Raw genomic sequence first — 17,901 nt, 5'->3', positions numbered from 1 at the left:
AGAAGAGAGATTCTGAGGGCAGAAGATACCATAGAAAACATGGACACAACTGCCAAAGAAACAGTGAAATGCAAAAAGCCCCTAACTAAAATCGTCCAGAAAATCAAGGACACAATGAGAAGATCAAACCTAAGAATAAGAAGGATAAAAGAGAGTGAAAACTACCAAATTAAAAGGCTGCTAAATATCTTCAACAAAATTATAGATGGAAACTTCCCTAACATAAAGAAAGAGATAGCCCACAAAGGTAAAAGAAGCCTACAGAACTCCAAATAGATTGGACCATAAAAGAAATTCCTCCTGTCACATAATAGTCAAAACACCAAATGCACAATACAAAGAATATTAAAAGCAGTAAAGGAAAAAGGTTAAGTAACATATATAGGCAGACTTATCATAATTAACCAGACTTCTCACCAGAGACTGATCCTGGGCAGAATTCATACAGACTCTAAGAGAACTCAAATGCAAGCCCAGGCTACAGTATCCAGCAAACCTCTCAATTAACATTCATGGAGAAACCAAGATATTCCATAAAAAAAACAAGTTTACACAATAACTTTACAGAAATTCAGCCCTACAAACAATAATAGAGAGAAAGCTCTAACAGAAGGAGAGAAATTTCAACCGGGGAAAAGAAAGAAATTTACTTTCTTGCATCAAGCCCAAAGGAAGTGAGACACAAACATAGTTACACCTCAAACAACAAAAATAACAGGAAACAACAATCACTTTTCCTTACTATCTCTTAACATCAATGAACTCAATTTCCCAATAGAGAGAAATAGACTAACAGACTGGATACTTAAAGAGGACCCAGCGTTTTGCTGCATAAGGAAAACACACCTCAGTGACAAAGACAGCCACTACCCCAGAGTAAAAGACTAGAAAACAATTTTCTCAGCAAATGGTCCTAAGAAACAAGTTGGGGTAGCCATTCTAATATCAAACAAAATTGACTTTCCATTAAAAGTTTTCAAAAAGAAGAGGAAGAATTTCATATTCATCAGAGGAAATATCTACTGAGAAGTACTCTCAAATCTGAATCCCTCTGTTCCAAATGCAAGGACACCTACATTTATAAAATGAACATTATTAAAGCACCAAGCACACATTTCACACCACACAATAATAGTAGGAGATTTCAACACCCCTTCTCTCATCAATGGACAGATCATGGAAGCAGAAAGTAAAGAGAGACATAGAGAAACTAACAAATTTTCCACCAAATGGATTTAACATATATTTTTAGCACACTTCGTCCTAAAACAAAAGAATATAGTTTCTTCTCAGCACCTCATGATACCTTCTCCATAATTGACCATAAAATCAGTCACAAAACAGGCATAAACAAACACAAGAAGACGGAAATGATCCCATGTATCATATCATCTAACTACAGACAAAGGCTGTCTCTTCAATAACAACAAAAACCACAGAAAGCCCACATACACATGGTAGTTATACAATGTTCTACTCAATGATAACTTTGTAAAGGAAGAAATAAAAAAAGAGAAAGAAAATTAAGAACTTTTCAGAATATAATGAAAATGTAGGTACAAGATTCCCAAACTTATGGGATACAGTGAAAGTAATGCTAAGAGGAAAACTAATAACTCTGAGTGCTTCCAAAAAGAAACTAGAGAGAGCATACATTAACAACTTGACAGCACCCATAAAAGCTCTAGAAAAAAAAGAATCAAATAAACTGATTTAGGAAATAATTAAACTCAGGGCTGAAATCAACCAAGTAAAAACAAAAAAGAACTAAACAAATTAACAACAAAACTAGGAGCTGGTTGTTTGAGAAAATCAACATGACAGATTAACCCTTAACCAGACTAACCAGAGGGCACAGAGAATGTATTCAAATTAACAAAATGAAAGGGAGGAGTTGAACAGTAGTGGCGGTGGTGACTCTGACAACTTGGGACTCAGTGCAAGTACCACAGACTAAACCATGATAGTTTCGAGTATCTTCAGGCTCTCCTCTGTCCTTTGGTCAGCAGTTTGTGCAATTGAGGAACATTGGTGTTACAGCTGTGGTGTTTAATAAGGAACTTGATCCTGCACAGAAACTTCGTGGACAAGATTAAAGTGGTCAAAACAAAGCAACAGACATCTGGAGGACCTATTGATACTGGCCCAGAGTATCATCAATATCTGGACAGAGAGCTTTTTAACCTTAAACAAATGTTGGTAAAGGAGAGATGGATAAGTTTCCTACCTTCAACTTTGAGGATCCCAAATTTGAAGTCATTGACGAAACCGAGTCTTGAGGAACATATACCATGTGGCAATTTCTAATAAATTAGTAGTAAAGCTAACCTAAAATATTCAAATAAACATTCACTTTACAGTTAAAAAATGAAAAGGGAGACATAACAGCAGAATTTGAGAAAATTTACAAAATCATCAGATCCCACTACAAAAGCCAATAATCAACAAAAGTGGAAAATCTGGATCAAGTGGAAAATATTCTAGACAGATACCTGATATCAAATTAAATCAGGATCAAATAAACCATCTAAACATTCCCATAACTTCTAAAGAAATTAAAGAAGTTACTAAAAGTCTCTCAACTGAAAAATACCCAGGATAAAATGGGTTCAGTGCAGCATTCTATCATAACTCCATAGAAGACCTTATACCAATACCATCCAAACTATACCACAGAATAGAAGAAATAGAAGAAACACTACACAATTTATTTTCTGAAGCCACAGTTATGCTTATAACTAAAACACTTAAAGACCCAACAAAGAGCAAGAATTGCAAACCAATTTCGGTTATGAATATCGATGCAAAAACACTCAATAAAATTCTTGCAAACCAAACCCAAAAAGAATTCAAAACAATCATCCATCATGATCAAGCTGGCTTCATCCCAAGGATGCAGGGATGGTTTAATATACAGAAATCCATAAACATAATCCACTATGTAAATGAAATCAAAGGAAAAAAGAAAGATAATTATTTCATGAGATTCTGAGAAAGCATTTGACAAAATTCAACACCACTTTATGATAAAAGTCCTGGAAAGATTAAGAATTCAACATCCAAATCAAAACATAGTAAAAGCAATATACAGCAAACCAGTAGCTAATATCAAGGTAAATGGAGAGAAACTTGAAGCAATCCCACTACTATCAGGGAATAGACAAGACTGCACACTCTCTCCCTACTTATTCAATATAGTACTCAAAGTCCTAGTCAGAGCAATCAGACAGCAAATTGAGGTCCAACTGACACAAATTGGAAAGGAGGAAGTCAATATATAACCATTAGGAGATGATATGATAGTATATTTAATTGATCCAATGATTCCACCAGAGAAATAGTAAGCCTGATAAAAAACTTTAGCAAAGTGGCTGTGTAGAAAATTAAGAAAAACAAATAGGTAGCCTTCTCAAAGTATAAACAGTCAGTGAAAGAAATTAGGGAAATGACACCATTCATAATAGTCATAAATAATACAAAATACCTTGGTGTAACTCTAACCAATCAAGGGAAAGATCTGTGTGACAAGAACTTCAAGTCTCTGAAGAAAGAAATTAAAGAAGATCTCAGAAGATGGAAGGATCTACCATGATTATGGATTGGCAGGATAAATATAATAAAAATGGCCATCATGTCAAAAGCCATCTAGAGATTCCATGCAATCCTCATCATAATTCCAACTCTAATATTCATAGAGTTAGAAAGAGAAATTTGCAAATTCATCTGGACATCGAAAACTATCCTCAACAATAAAAGAACTTCTGGAGGAATCACCATCTTAGACCTCAAGCTGTATTACAGAAAAAAAGTGATAAAAACCGTATGGTCCTGGTAAAAAGAAAAGGAGATAGATCAATAGAATAGAATTGAAGACCCAGGAATGAACCCATCCCTATGGTCACTCAATATTTGACAGTGAATTAAAACCATCCAGTGGGGAAAAAAAGATAGCATTTTTAATAATTTTTGCTGGTTTAATTGGAGGTCAGCATGTAGAAAAATGTAAATCATTCTATTCTTATGGCTATGTAAAAGGCTTAAATCCAAGGGGATCTAGGACCTGCATATAAAACCAGATACACTCAAACTAATAGAAGAAAATGTGGGGAAGAGCCTCGAATACGTGGGCACTCTGAAAAATTTCCTGAACAAAACACCAAAGGTTTATGCTCTTCAAGAATGAACAATTGGGACTTTATAAAATTGCAAAGCTTCTGTAATGCAAAGGACACTGTCAATAGGACAAAATTACACCCAATTGATGGGAAAAGATCTTTACCTATCCTACATCTGATAGAGGTCTAATATCCAAAATACACAAAGAATTCAAGGAGTTAGATTCCAGAGGTCAAATAACCATATATAAAAAATGTGGTACAGAGCTAAAGAAGGAATACTCATCTGAAGAACATTGAATGGCTAAACAACTATTCAACATTCTTAGTCATCAGGAAAATGCAAATGAAAACAACCATTAGATTTGACCTTACACCAGTCGGAATGGCTAAGATCAAAAACTCATATATAAACAGGTGCTGGTGAGGATGTGGAGAAAGAAGAACGATCCTTAATTGTTGGTGGGATTTCAAGCTAGTAAAACCACTCTGGAAGTCGCTCTGGAGATTCCTCAAAAAATTGGATATAGTACTGCCAAATGACCCACCTATACCACTTTTGTGCATATACCCAAATGATGCTTCAACTATAACAAGGACACATGCTCAAATATGTTCATAGCAGATATATTTATAATAGTTAGAAGCTGGAAAATACCCAGATGCCTTTCAACAGAGGAATGGATACAGAAAATGTGAAACTTCTACACAATGGTGTACTATACAGGTATCAAAAACAATGACTTCATGAAACTTACAAGCAAATGGGTGGAACTAGAAATATCATCTGGAATACGTAACTGAATCACAGAAAGACACAAATGGTATGCATTCACTGATAAGAGCGTATTAGCCCAAATGCTCTAATTACCCAAGATACAATCCATAGACTACATGAGGGTCAAGAAGATGGATAATCAAAGTGCAGATGCTTCAGTCCTTAAATAAATGAATAAAATTAATCATAAGAGAAGATATGGAAACAATATTTAGAGCAGAGACTGAAGGATTGACCATTTAGAGCCTGTTCCACCTGGGCATCCAGCATATATATATATATATATATATATATATATATATATATATATATATATATATATATATATATATATATACAGCTACCAAACATAGACAATATTGATGAAGCCAAGAAGTGCATGCTGAAAGCAGCCTGATACAGCTGTTTCTGGAGAGGCTCGGACAGAGCAGGACAAATACAGAGGCAATTCTAGCAACAAACCTTTGAACTGAGAATAGTGTTCCCAATGCATAAGTTAGAGAAAGGTTTGAAGGAGCTAAAGAGGCTTGCAATCCCATAAGAACAATAGCAAGCAACGGGAGCTACCAGGGACTAAACCACTACCCAAAGAATACACATGGACAGACCCACAGCTCCAGCCGCTTATGCAGCAGAGGATGACTTTATTGGGCACGAATGGGATAATTCTTTTGTCCATTAAAGGCTGGACCTTATTGTAGAGGAATGTCAGGGAGGTATGGCTGGGTTAGGGATGGGGAACACCCTCATAGAAGTTGAAGATCAGATGGGATGGGGTGTTATGTATGGGAAACAAGGAAAGAAATAACTTTTGAAATGTAAATTTTAAAAATCCAAAAATTTAAATATATAAATCAATAAATCAACAAGTAAGTAAGTTAATTACATCCGTGGCCCAAGAGGAAACTGTATAAGGCCTCTGGGTTCCCGTAGGGGAGGGCCCAGGAGCGGCAGGACCCCTGCGCCTGAGACACCGCTGGAACCTGAAGGAAACAGACCGGATAAACAGTTCTCTGCACCCAAATCCCGTGGGAGGGAGAGCTAAACGTTCAGAGAGGCAGAAACGCCTGGGAAACCAGAAGAGACTGCACTCTGCACACACATCACGGACGCCAGAGGAAAACACAAAACGCCATCTGGAACCCTAGTGCACGGAAGCTCCAGGAAAGGGCGGCGCAGATCTTCCTGGTTGCTGCCGCCACAGAGAGCTCGTGGGCAGCACCCCGCGAGCAAACTTGAGCCTCGGGACCACAGGTAATACCAAATTTTCTGCTGCAAGTGACCTGCCTGGTGAACTCAAGACACAGGCCCAAAGGAACAGCTGAAGACCTGTAGAAAGGAAAAACTACATGCCCGAAAGCAGAACACTCTGTCCCCATAACTGGCTGAAAGAAAACAGGAAAACAGGTCTACAGCACTCCTGACACACAGGCTTATAGGACAGTCTAGCCACGGTCAGAAATAGCAGAACAAAGTAACACTAGAGATAATCTGATGGCGAGAGGCACGCACACGAAACCAAGCAACAGAAACCAAGACTACATGGCATCATCGGAGCCCAATTCTCCCACCAAAATAAACATGGAATATCCAAACACACCAGAAAAGCAAGATCTAGTTTCAAAATCATATTTGATCATGATGCTGGAGGACTTCAAGAAAGATGTGAAGAACTCCCTTAGAGAAACACAGGAAAACATTAATAAACAAGTAGAAGCCTACAGAAAGGAATCGCAAAAATCCCTGAAAGAATTCCAGGAAAACACAAACAAACAGTTGAAGGAATAAAAAATGGATATAGAAGCAATCAAGAAAGAACACATGGAAACAACCCTGGATATAGAAAACCAAAAGAAGAGACAAGGAGCTGTAGATACAAGCTTCTACAACAGAATACAAGAGATGGAAGAGAGAATCTCGGGAGCAGAAGATTCCATAGAAATCATTGACTCAACTGTCAAAGATAATGTACAGCAGAAAAAGCTACTGGTCCACAACATACAGGAAATCCAGGACTCAATGAGAAGATCAAACCTAAGGATAATAGGTATAGAAGACAGTGAAGACTCCCAGCTCAAAGGACCAGTAAATATCTTCAACAAAATCATAGAAGAAAACTTCCCTAACCTAAAAAAAGAGATACCCAGAGGCATACAAGAAGCCTACAGAACTCCAAATAGATTGGACCAGAAAAGAAAAACCTCCCATAACATAATAGTCAAAACACCAAACGCACAAAATAAAGAAAGAATATTAAAAGCAGTAAGGAAAAAAGTCAAGTAACATATAAAGGCAGACCTATCAGAATCACACCAGACTTTTCGCCAGAAACTATGAAAGTCAGAAGATGCTGGACAGATGTCATACACACCCTAAGAGAACACAAATGCCAGCCCAGGTTACTGTATACTGCAAAACTCTCAATTAACATAGATGGAGAAACCAAGATATCCCATGACAAACCAAATTTATACAATATCTTTCGACAAATCCAGCACTACAAAGGATAATAAATGGTAAAGCCCAACATAAGGAGGCAAGCTATACCCTAGAAGAAGCAAGAAACTAATCGTGTTGGCAACAAAACAAAGAGAAGAAAAGCACACAAACATAACCTCACATCCAAATATGAATATAACAGGAAGCAATAATCACTATTCCTTAATATCTCTCAACATCAATGGCCTCAACTCCCCAATAAAAAGACATAGATTAACAAACTGGATACGCAACGAGGACCCTGCATTCTGCTGCCTACAGGAAACACACCTCAGAGACTAAGACAGACACTACCTCAGAGTGAAAGGCTGGAAAACAACTTTCCAAGCAAATGGTCAGTAGAAGCAAGCTGGAGTAGCCATTCTAATATCAAATAAAAGCAATTTTGAACTAAAAGTCATCAAAAAATAAGGAAGGACACTTCATATTCATCAAAGGAAAAATCCACCAAGATGAACTCTCAATCCTAAATATTTATGCCCCAAATACAAGGGCACCTACATATGTAAAAGAAACCTTAATAAAGCTCAAAACACATATTGCACCTCACACAATAATAGTGGGAGATTTCAACACCCCACTCTCATCAATGGACAGATCATGGAACCAGAAATTAAACAGAGACGTAGACAGACTAAGAGAAGTCATGAGCCAAATGGACTTAACGGATATTTATAGAACATTCTATCCTAAAGCAAAAGGATATACATTCTTCTCAGCTCCTCATGGAACTTTCTCCAAAAGTGACCATATAGTTGGTCAAAAAACAGGCCTCAACAGGTACAGAAAGATAGAAATAATCCCATGCGTGTTATCAGACCACCACGGCCTAAAACTGGTCTTCAATAACAATAAGGGAAGAATGCCCATATATAAGTGGAAATTGAACAATGCTCTACTCAATGATAACCTAGTCAAGGAAGAAATAAAGAAAGAAATTAAAAACTTTTTAGAATTTAATGAAAATGAAGGTACAACATACCCAAACTTATGGGACACAATGAAAGCTGTGCTAAGAGGAAAACTCATAGCCTTGAGTGCCTGCAGAAAGAAACAGGAAAGAGCATATGTCAGTACCTTGACAGCACACCTAAAAGCTCTAGAGCAAAAAGAAGCAAATACACACAGGAGGAGTAGAAGGCAGGAAATAATCAAACTCAGAGCTGAAATCAACCAAGTAGAAACAAAAAGGACCATAGAAAGAATCAACAGAACAGAACTTGGTTCTTTGAGAAAATCAACAAGATAGATAAACCATTAGCAGGACTAAGGAGAGGACACAGAGAGTGTATCCAAATTAACAAAATCAGAAATGAAAAGGGAGATATAACTACAGATTCAGAGGAAATTGAAAAACTCATTAGATCTTACTATAAAAGCCTATATTCAACAAAACTTGAAAATCTACAGGAAATGGACAATTTCCTAGACTGGTACTAGGTACCGAAGTTAAATCAGGAACAGATAAACCAGTTAAACAACCCCATAACTCCTAAGGAAATAGAAGCAGTCATTAAAGGTCTCCTAACCAAAAAGAGCCCAGGTCCAGACGGGTTTAGTGCAGAATTCTATCAAACATTCATAGAAGACCTCATACCAATATTATCCAAACTATTCCACAAAATTGAAACAGATGGATCACTCCCGAATTCCTTCTATGAAGCCACAATTACTCTTATACCTAAACCACAGAAAGACCCAACAAAGAAAGAGAACTTCAGGCCAATTTCCCTTATGAATATCGACGCAAAAATATTCAACAAAATTGTGGCAAACCGAATCCAAGAGCACATCAAAACAATCATCCACCATGATCAAGTAGGCTTCATCCCAGGCATGCAGGGATGGTTTAATATACGGAAAACCATCAACGTGATCCATTATATAAACAAACTGAAAGAACAAAACCACATGATCATTTCATTAGATGCTGAGAAAGCATTTGACAAAATTCAACACCCCTTCATGATAAAAGTCCTGGAAAGAATAGGAAGTCAAGGCCCATACGTAAACATAGTAAAAGCCATATACAGCAAACCAGTTGCTAACATTAAACTAAATGGAGAGAAACTTGAAGCAATCCCACTAAAATCAGGGACTAGACAAGGCTGCCCACTCTCTCCCTACTTATTCAATATATTTCTTGAAGTTCTAGCCAGAGCAATCAGACAACAAAAGGAGGTCAAGGGGATACAGATCAGAAAAGAAGAAGTCAAAATATCACTATTTGCAGATGATATGATAGTTTATTTAAGTGATCCCAAAAGTTCCTCCAGAGAACTACTAAAGCTGATAAACAACTTCAGCAAAGTGGCTGGGTATAAAATTAACTCAAATAAATCAGTAGCCTTCGTCTACACAAAAGAGAAACAAGCCGAGAAAGAAATTAGGGAAAGGACACCCTTCATAATAGACCCAAATAATATGAAGTACCTCAGTGTGACTTTAACCAAGCAAGTAAAAGATCTGTACAATAAGAACTTCAAGACACTGAAGAAGGAAATTGAAGAAGACCTCAGAAGATGGAAAGATCTCCCATGCTCATGGATTGGCAGGATTAATATAGTAAAAATGACCATTTTACCAAAAGCGATCTACAGATTCGTGCAATCCCCATCAAAATACCAATCCAATTCTTCAAAGAGTTAGACAGAACAATTTGTAAATTCATCTGGAATAACAAAAAACCCAGGATAGCTAAAACTATCCTCAACAATAAAAGGACTTCAGGGGGAATCACTATCCCTGAACTCAAGCAGTATTACATAGCAATAGTGATAAAAAACTGCATGGTATTGGTACAGAGACAGACAGATATACCAATGGAACAGAATTGAAGACCCAGAAATGAACCCACACACCTATGGTCACTTGATTTTTGACAAAGGAGACAAAACCATCCAATGGAAAAAAGATAGCATTTTCAGCAAATGGTGCTGGTTCAACTGGAGGTCAACATGTAGAAGAATGCAGATTGATCCATGCTTATCACCCTGTACAAAGCTTAAGTCCAAGTGGATCAAGGACATCCACGTCAAACCAGACACACTCAAACTAATAGAAGAAAAACTAGGGAAGCATCTGGAACACATGGGCACTGGAAAAAATTTCCTGAACAAAACACCAATGGCTTACGCTCTAAGATCAAGAATCGACAAATGGGATAGCATAAAACTGCAAAGCTTCTGTAAGGCAAAGGACACTGTGGTTAGGACAAAATGGCAATCAACAGATTGGGAAAAGATCTTTACCAATCCTACAACAGATAGAGGCCTTATATCCAAAATATACAAAGAACTCAAGAAGTTAGACCGCAGGGAGACAAATAACCCTATTAAAAAATGGGGTTCAGAGCTAAACAAACAATTCACAGCTGAGGAATGCCGAATGGCTGAGAAACACCTAAAGAAATGTTCAACATCTTTAGTCATAAGGGAAATGCAAATCAAAACAACCCTGAGATTTCACCTCACACCAGTGAGAATGGCTAAGATCAAAAACTCAGGTGACAGCAGATGCTGGCGAGGATGTGGAGAAAGAGGAACACTCCTCCATTCTTGGGGGGATTGCAGACTGGTACAACCATTCTGGAAATCAGTCTGGAGTTTCCTCAGAAAATTGGACATTGAACTGCCTGAGGATCCAGCTATACCTCTCTTGGGCATATACCCAAAAGATGCCCCAACATATAAAAAAGACACGTGCTCCACTATGTTCATCGCAGCCTTATTTATCGCAGAAGCTGGAAAGAACCCAGATGCCCTTCAACAGAGGAATGGATACAGAAAATGTGGTACATCTACACAATGGAATATTACTCAGCTATCAAAAACAACGAGTTTATGAAATTCGTAGGCAAATGGTTTGAACTGGAAAATATCATCCTGAGTGAGCTAACCCAATCACAGAAAGACATACAGGGTATGGACTCACTGATAAGTGGCTATTAGCCCAAATGCTTGAATTACCCTAGATGCCTAGAACAAATGAAACTCAAGACGGATGATCAAAATGTGAATGCTTCACTCCTTCTCTAAAAGGGGAACAAGAATACCCTTGGCAGGGAAGGGATAGGCAAAGATTAAAACAGAGACTGAAGGAACACCCATTCAGAGCCTGCCCCACATGTGGCCCATACATATACAGCCACCCAATTAGACAAAATGGATGAAGCAAAGAAGTGCAGACCGACAGGAGCCGGATGTAGATCTCTCCTGAGAGACAGAGCCAGAATACAGCAAATACAGAGGCGTATGCCAGCAGCAAACCACTGAACTGAGAATAGGACGCCAGTTGAAGGAATCAGAGAAAGAACTGGAAGAGCTTGAAGGGGCTCGAGACCCCGTATGAACAATGGCAAGCAATGAGTGCTTCCAGGGACTAAGCCACTACCTAAAGACTATACATGGACTGACCCTGGACTCTGACCTCATAGATAGCAATTAATATCCTAGTAAGATCACCAGTGGAAGGGGAAGCCCTGGGTCCTGCTAAGACTGAACCCCCAGTGAACTAGACTGTTGGGGGGAGGGCGGCAATGGGGGGAGGGTTGCGAAGGGAACACCCATAAGGAAGGGGAGGGGGGAGGGGAATGTTTGCCCAGAAACCGGGAAAGGGAATAACACTCGAAATGTATATAAGAAATACTCAAGTTAATAAAAAAAAAAGAAAGAAAGAAAAAAGAAAGGAAAAAAACTGAAAAAAAAGAAAAAAAAAAGAAACTTAATTTCAAAATTTTCTAACTTCATCCTGCCTTTTCACTGACATGACTTGCACTGAGGTTGACAACATCAGTATCAAGAACAACTCTATGCTCATTTCATTGCCAGCAATCCCTTATGTTACTTAGAATGTCTGCATTCTACACACAGTGAACAGGTTTAGCTTGTTCCTAAGTATAGCTGAGTATAGCTTATGGTTTTGACTAGAAACTGACCCAGGATGGCTCAAAATTCAAGTCCATACTCTGCAGAGGGCTAAAATTGTATTCCTTTCAAATGGCTGTAATTTGCTAAAATCAAAAATGGAAGGAAGAAATTGGAAGAAAAAGAAAAGAATCATTTGAAAATTTACTGGAAGCCTCTTTCCAGCACAGAAAGACATGGAGTAAAATGAGAAAGCTTATTGTCATTTTTATCGCTTCTCAGGAAATGCATATCTGCTCCAAGGGTGTGAGTTGGGGAATCTATCAGCATTGGAAAATGTATGAGTTACAGATTATGCTCTCTTTTTGGAATGTGCAGCTTGGCAACCTCCTTGTTAATACTTGTTTGCAAACAAAAGCCAGTCCTCCTCCAGAAACTACAGAACCAATGAGACCAAAAAAGAACAAACATTTTATATTCCATCTCCTCTGATATAGTCATCTCTGGAGACAAGTGTTCCTAACACAGAGTAGGTAAATGGTAGTTTATAGGCAGAATATCTAAAAGAGCAGCAAACTCACTCCTCTTATTATTATTATTATTTTTATTAACTTGAGTATTTCTTATTTACATTTCGAGTGTTATTCCCTTTCACAGTTTCCGGGCCAACATACCACAACCCCTCCCCCTCTCATTCTTTATAGGTGTTCCCCTCCCCATCCTCCCCCCATTGCCGCCCTGCCCCCAAGAATCACCTTCACTGAGGGTTCAGTCTTAGTAGGACCCAGGGCTTCCCCTTCCACTGGTGATCTTACTAGGATATTCAATGCTACCTATGAGGTCAGAGTCCAGGGTCAGTCCATGTATAATCTTTACGTAGTGGCTTAGTCTCTGGAAGCTCTGGTTGTTTGGCATTGTTGTTCATATGGGGTCTCGAGCCCCTTCAAGCTCTTCCACTTCTTTCTCTGATTCCTTCAACGGGGGTCCTGTTCTCAGTTCAGTGCTTTGCAGCTGGCATTCGCCTCTGTATTTGCTGTATTCTGGCTCTGTCTCTCAGGAGAGATCTACATCCGGCTCCTGTCTGCCTGCACTTATTTGCTTCATCCATCTTGTCTAATTGGGTGGCTGTATATGTATGGGCCACATGTGGGGCAGGCTCTGAATGGGTGTTCCTTCTGTGTCTGTTTTAATCTTTGCCTCTCTATTCCCTGCCAAGGGTATTTCTTGTTCCCCTTTTAAAGAAGGAGTGAAGCATTCACATTTTGATCATCCATGTTGTATTCTAGGCATCTAGGGTATTTCAAGCATTTGGGCTAATAGCCACTTATCAATGAGTGCATACCATGTGTGTTTTTCTGTGATTGGGTTACCTCACTCAGGAAGATATTTTCCAGTTCCAACCATTTGCCTATGAATTTCATAAAGGCATTGTTTTTGATAGCTGAGTAATATTTCATTGTGTAGATGTACCACATTTTCTGTATCCATTCCTCTTAAACCCACTCCTCTTAATTGCTTCCTCTGCCATCAAGAATAGTTGTCTGTGTTGTCCCTAGGTAGTCTATTTTCTGGTTCTTCTTTACAAAATTTACATGTGGTGAAAGGATAATAAAAAGAAATTATATCAGATAGGGTTGGCAAGTCAAATAGCTTCTCTAATCAGAAAGCTCTTAGAGAAAATAAAAAGTGTGTTTGGAGAATGGTGTGAGGAAGTAAAATTTTACAAATATTTGCTTTGCAAGTGTGAGACCCTAAGTTTTAATTCCCAAAACTAATGAAAATCAGGTTTGACAATATATATCTCTAATCCCAGTGTTGCTACCATAAAATGAGAGAAAGGACAGGAGAATCACAGAAGGTCTTGGGACAGTTACATCGCTGTATATAGAAAATACACTGTCTCAAAAACTGTAAAGGAAATGACATCTGAATTTGTCGTCTGATGTCTCCAAGTTGGTAAACTTGTCATGTACATTCCCACTCTCAAACATATGAATGCCGTACACCAGACACACACACACACACACACACACACACACACACACACATGCACACTCACATGCTCATACCTAATAATCACAGAGAAATAAAAAATTTAAATTTTCCAAGTCTGGCTTGGCCATGTAAAAGACTGTTTGACTTGGTTTCCACCCCAGGAACTGAGCCAGCAAGTTGGCAGCCTCTGGTACTGATGGTCATTGCTGTAGGTATAAGGCTTGTTTACATAATAATGTAAGGATTGTCCTCATGCTAAGGTTAATGACTCCATGGTAATCATGGAGATAACATGACTGTGGGAGGACTTGGGAAAGATCTCTGAAAATATGAGTTCAAGAATATGTAATTCCTTAACTTTGCAAGATATAATCATTCAATGCATATTGTAAAAGGAGCTGTGTAGACTGAGAAAATCAGAGGAAGCTGTATTATAAGCCAGCTTGTCATACAGATACAAAGACAGGCAGATTCCTGAGACCATGATCAGCCTGAGAAAGAGTTAGGTTAATCCAGGCATAGTAAAAAATCATAATATCACACAGTGAGCTCATTATCTGTGCTTACAAAAAAAGACAGGTCTATGGACTTATTTGCACTGTTTAAAAAAATGTTTCATTCTAAGAATGAATCTGCTGGTGTCATGGGAAACATGAGACACTGATTAATGAGATAATCAAAAGAGAATCTCAGATATTAACTGAATTGATATTTCAACAGAAGATTAGCCATTTGATCTACAAGACATGAGTTGTATGTAATTGCAAGAGAAAATTGTCTCTAGAGGGAGAAGTCTGGAAACGTGTTGAGAGCAAACATAGGCCATCAGCTTTTAACTTAAAATTTGCCTTCAACTTGGTTTGTTTTTTTTTCCACCTATCTTAAACGTCCCTCCTCTAAGGAACTTTTCTCCCATCGGAGGCTGGTCTTTGGCATAAATTAAAGTTTGATGTTGAAGAAGAGATATGGCATTAAATAGATTGGACAGATGATTAAGCTACCTACTCTCACCTACAATGTCAAGTTGTGACTGACATTTGCCAACCATCCTTGCATGTGTGTAAACCTCTGCATTTTCCAGCATATTGTCTGTAATGCTGATATGTGGTCCTTCCCTTCTCACATAGAAAGTTGCTAGGTGCACGTCCTGGCACATTCAATCACCACCTGCTTTGTATAACAAAATAGCAAAGCCATATAATGAAACTTTCTTTTGGTTGTAAGCCTAGACAAATGATGCTCCAACATACAACAAAGAGAAATGATCCACTATGTTTATAGCAGACTTATTTATAATATCCAAAAGCTGGAAAAAAAACCCAGATGCCCTGGGATCCAACAGAAGAATAGAAACAGAAAATGTAGTACATCTACACAATGAAGTACTACTCAGCTATCAAAAACAATGACTTTATGAAATTCATAGGCAAATGGATGGAACCAGAAAATATCATCCTGAGTGAGGTAACCCAGTCATGAAAAAGCATACATTGTATGCATTGATTGAGAAGTAGATATTAGCCTAAACACTTGAATTACCCAAGAAACAGTCCACAGACCACATGAAACTCAAAAAGAAGGGTAACTAAAGTGAGGATTATTTAGTCCTTCTTAAAGAGGGAACAGAAATATTCATAGGAGGAAACATGGAGATAAAGTCTGGAGCAGAGACAGAAAGAATGGCCATTCAGAGCCTGCCCCACTGTGTGTGTATATATATAGATACTCCACCAAATCTAGACAATATTGATGAAGCCATGTGGACAATAGCCTACAGTTGTCTCCTGAGAAGCTCAGTCAGAGCCTAACAAATACAGAGGCAAATGTTAGCACCAAACCATTGAACTGAGAAGGTGGCCCCAAGTGGAGGAGTTAGAGAAAAGATTGAAGGAGCTGAAGGGTTTTGGACTCCCATAAGAATAACAATACCAACCAACCAGAGTTCCGAATGACGAAACCACTACCCAAAGACTACACATGGACAGACCCATGGTTCCAGTTACATATTTAGCAGTGGATGGCCTTGTTGGGCACCAACGGAAGGAGAAGCCCTTGGTCCTGCCAAGGTTGCCCCCCCCGATTGTAAGGGAATTTCAGGGGCTTTGGGCAGGGAGCAGGTGTCTGCTAGTATATTAGCTCAAGAAGAAGGGGAGGGGGATGAGGTAGGGGGCTTATGACCAGAAAACAGGGAAAGGGAATAACATTCAAAATGAAAATTATAAATATCCCATTAGAAAAAGAAACTAAATGATGTCAAAAAATTAAAAAAAGGAAAAGGAAAAAAAGTTTATTGGGAATCTTGGAAGAGAATGTCCTCAAATGGGATGGAATGGGACAGTAAATCTAGAGATAGTTATACAGCATACTTGGACATACAATACCACTAAAAAGTTTTCTTAAAGTCACATTCATAGCAATACAGTCATTTAGATGTTTGTAAACTCTCTAATATTGACTTGAATCAGAAAGTGTGATTGTTACTATGTGCTAGCTACTTGACAGGATCTAGAATTGTCTTAAAGACAAATCACTGGGTATGTGAGTGGGGAGGAGTTTCAAGATCATTAAAATTGGAAAGACCTATCATAAATGTGGGTGACAACATCCCATAGGACTGAACCCTAGAATGAATAAAAATAAACTGAACTGAACATGGGATCATCATTGTCTGCTAGATAACCAAGGACACAGTGGCACCAACTGCTTCATACTCCTGGAGCCATTCCTTCTGTGCCTTGATAGACTGTATCTACTGATACCGTATCAAACAGAACAAACCTTTTCTTCTTTATGTTGTTCTTGCTAGGTATTTTGTATAGCAAAAAGACAAATAATAAGAACAAAAGAAAAGTGATGTGGGAGGATCATTGAGATTAGAATCTCATGCTTGGTCTACTGCCCCATGTCATGTAGTATTTTCCAGTTTCTCAGGACTTTAGACAGGTGTTGTTTGGAAGATTAAATGACATATATTTAAAAAGTAGCCCCGCTCTTGTTCAGTTATCAATCTTCCATATATTGGGAGTATTACCTTTGAAATAATCAGGATTCTCTCACCGATGTTCTCTGTAAATGGCAGGGAGCAGGTATCTGCTAGTATATTAGCCCAAGAAAAGTTCTCCTTCTTCATAGTTTGGCTTAAGAGTTAGTGCTCACTGAATAGCAATTGTGATGCCAAAAGAATGAGACCATTGCCTGCATGGTGTTTACAGCAAGAAACCCAAGAGAACTGAATGTGGTACTCAGCTTACTTTCTGTTTTTCCTGTGTCTGGGATTCTAGCCCATAGTAACACTAACATTTTGAGTAATTCTTCCTATAGTTAGCCTAATCTGGAAAAGCCCCCTTAGAAACACCTTCAGATTTGTCTCCAGAGTATTTCAAGAGCATGTTGAGTTGACTATCTGTATTATGCAGTCAATGAAGCACATGTGTTATATTGAATTGAATAACTACAATCCATGTACTTGTACAAATAAACTTGTTTGTAATGCATTGGCTGACTCACCAAAGAAATGGTTCTTTGAAATAAACTATAAGTTTAGAGGGAAAGAACACAGTGTGCTGGCCACTATCTGGTTGACAATTTAGAGCAGCACTGCTCCAAATCAAAGGCACTTCATATTCTAAATGACACTCAGCAGGTTATA

General features: G+C 38.3%; 2 pseudogenes; one reads left to right on the top strand and one right to left on the bottom strand.

The window, feature by feature from the left end:
• Uba52-ps20 (ubiquitin A-52 residue ribosomal protein fusion product 1, pseudogene 20) overlaps positions 1-17,901 on the bottom strand; it is a 282,754-nt pseudogene that overhangs the window by 174,420 nt on the left and 90,433 nt on the right.
• LOC103691400 (ATP synthase-coupling factor 6, mitochondrial pseudogene) lies at positions 1,617-2,279 on the top strand (annotated as a pseudogene).

The sequence above is a fragment of the Rattus norvegicus genome, chromosome 2 (assembly GCF_036323735.1).
Source record: "Rattus norvegicus strain BN/NHsdMcwi chromosome 2, GRCr8, whole genome shotgun sequence".
NCBI lineage: Eukaryota > Metazoa > Chordata > Mammalia > Rodentia > Muridae > Rattus > Rattus norvegicus.
This window is presented reverse-complemented; position numbering and strand designations above follow the sequence as displayed.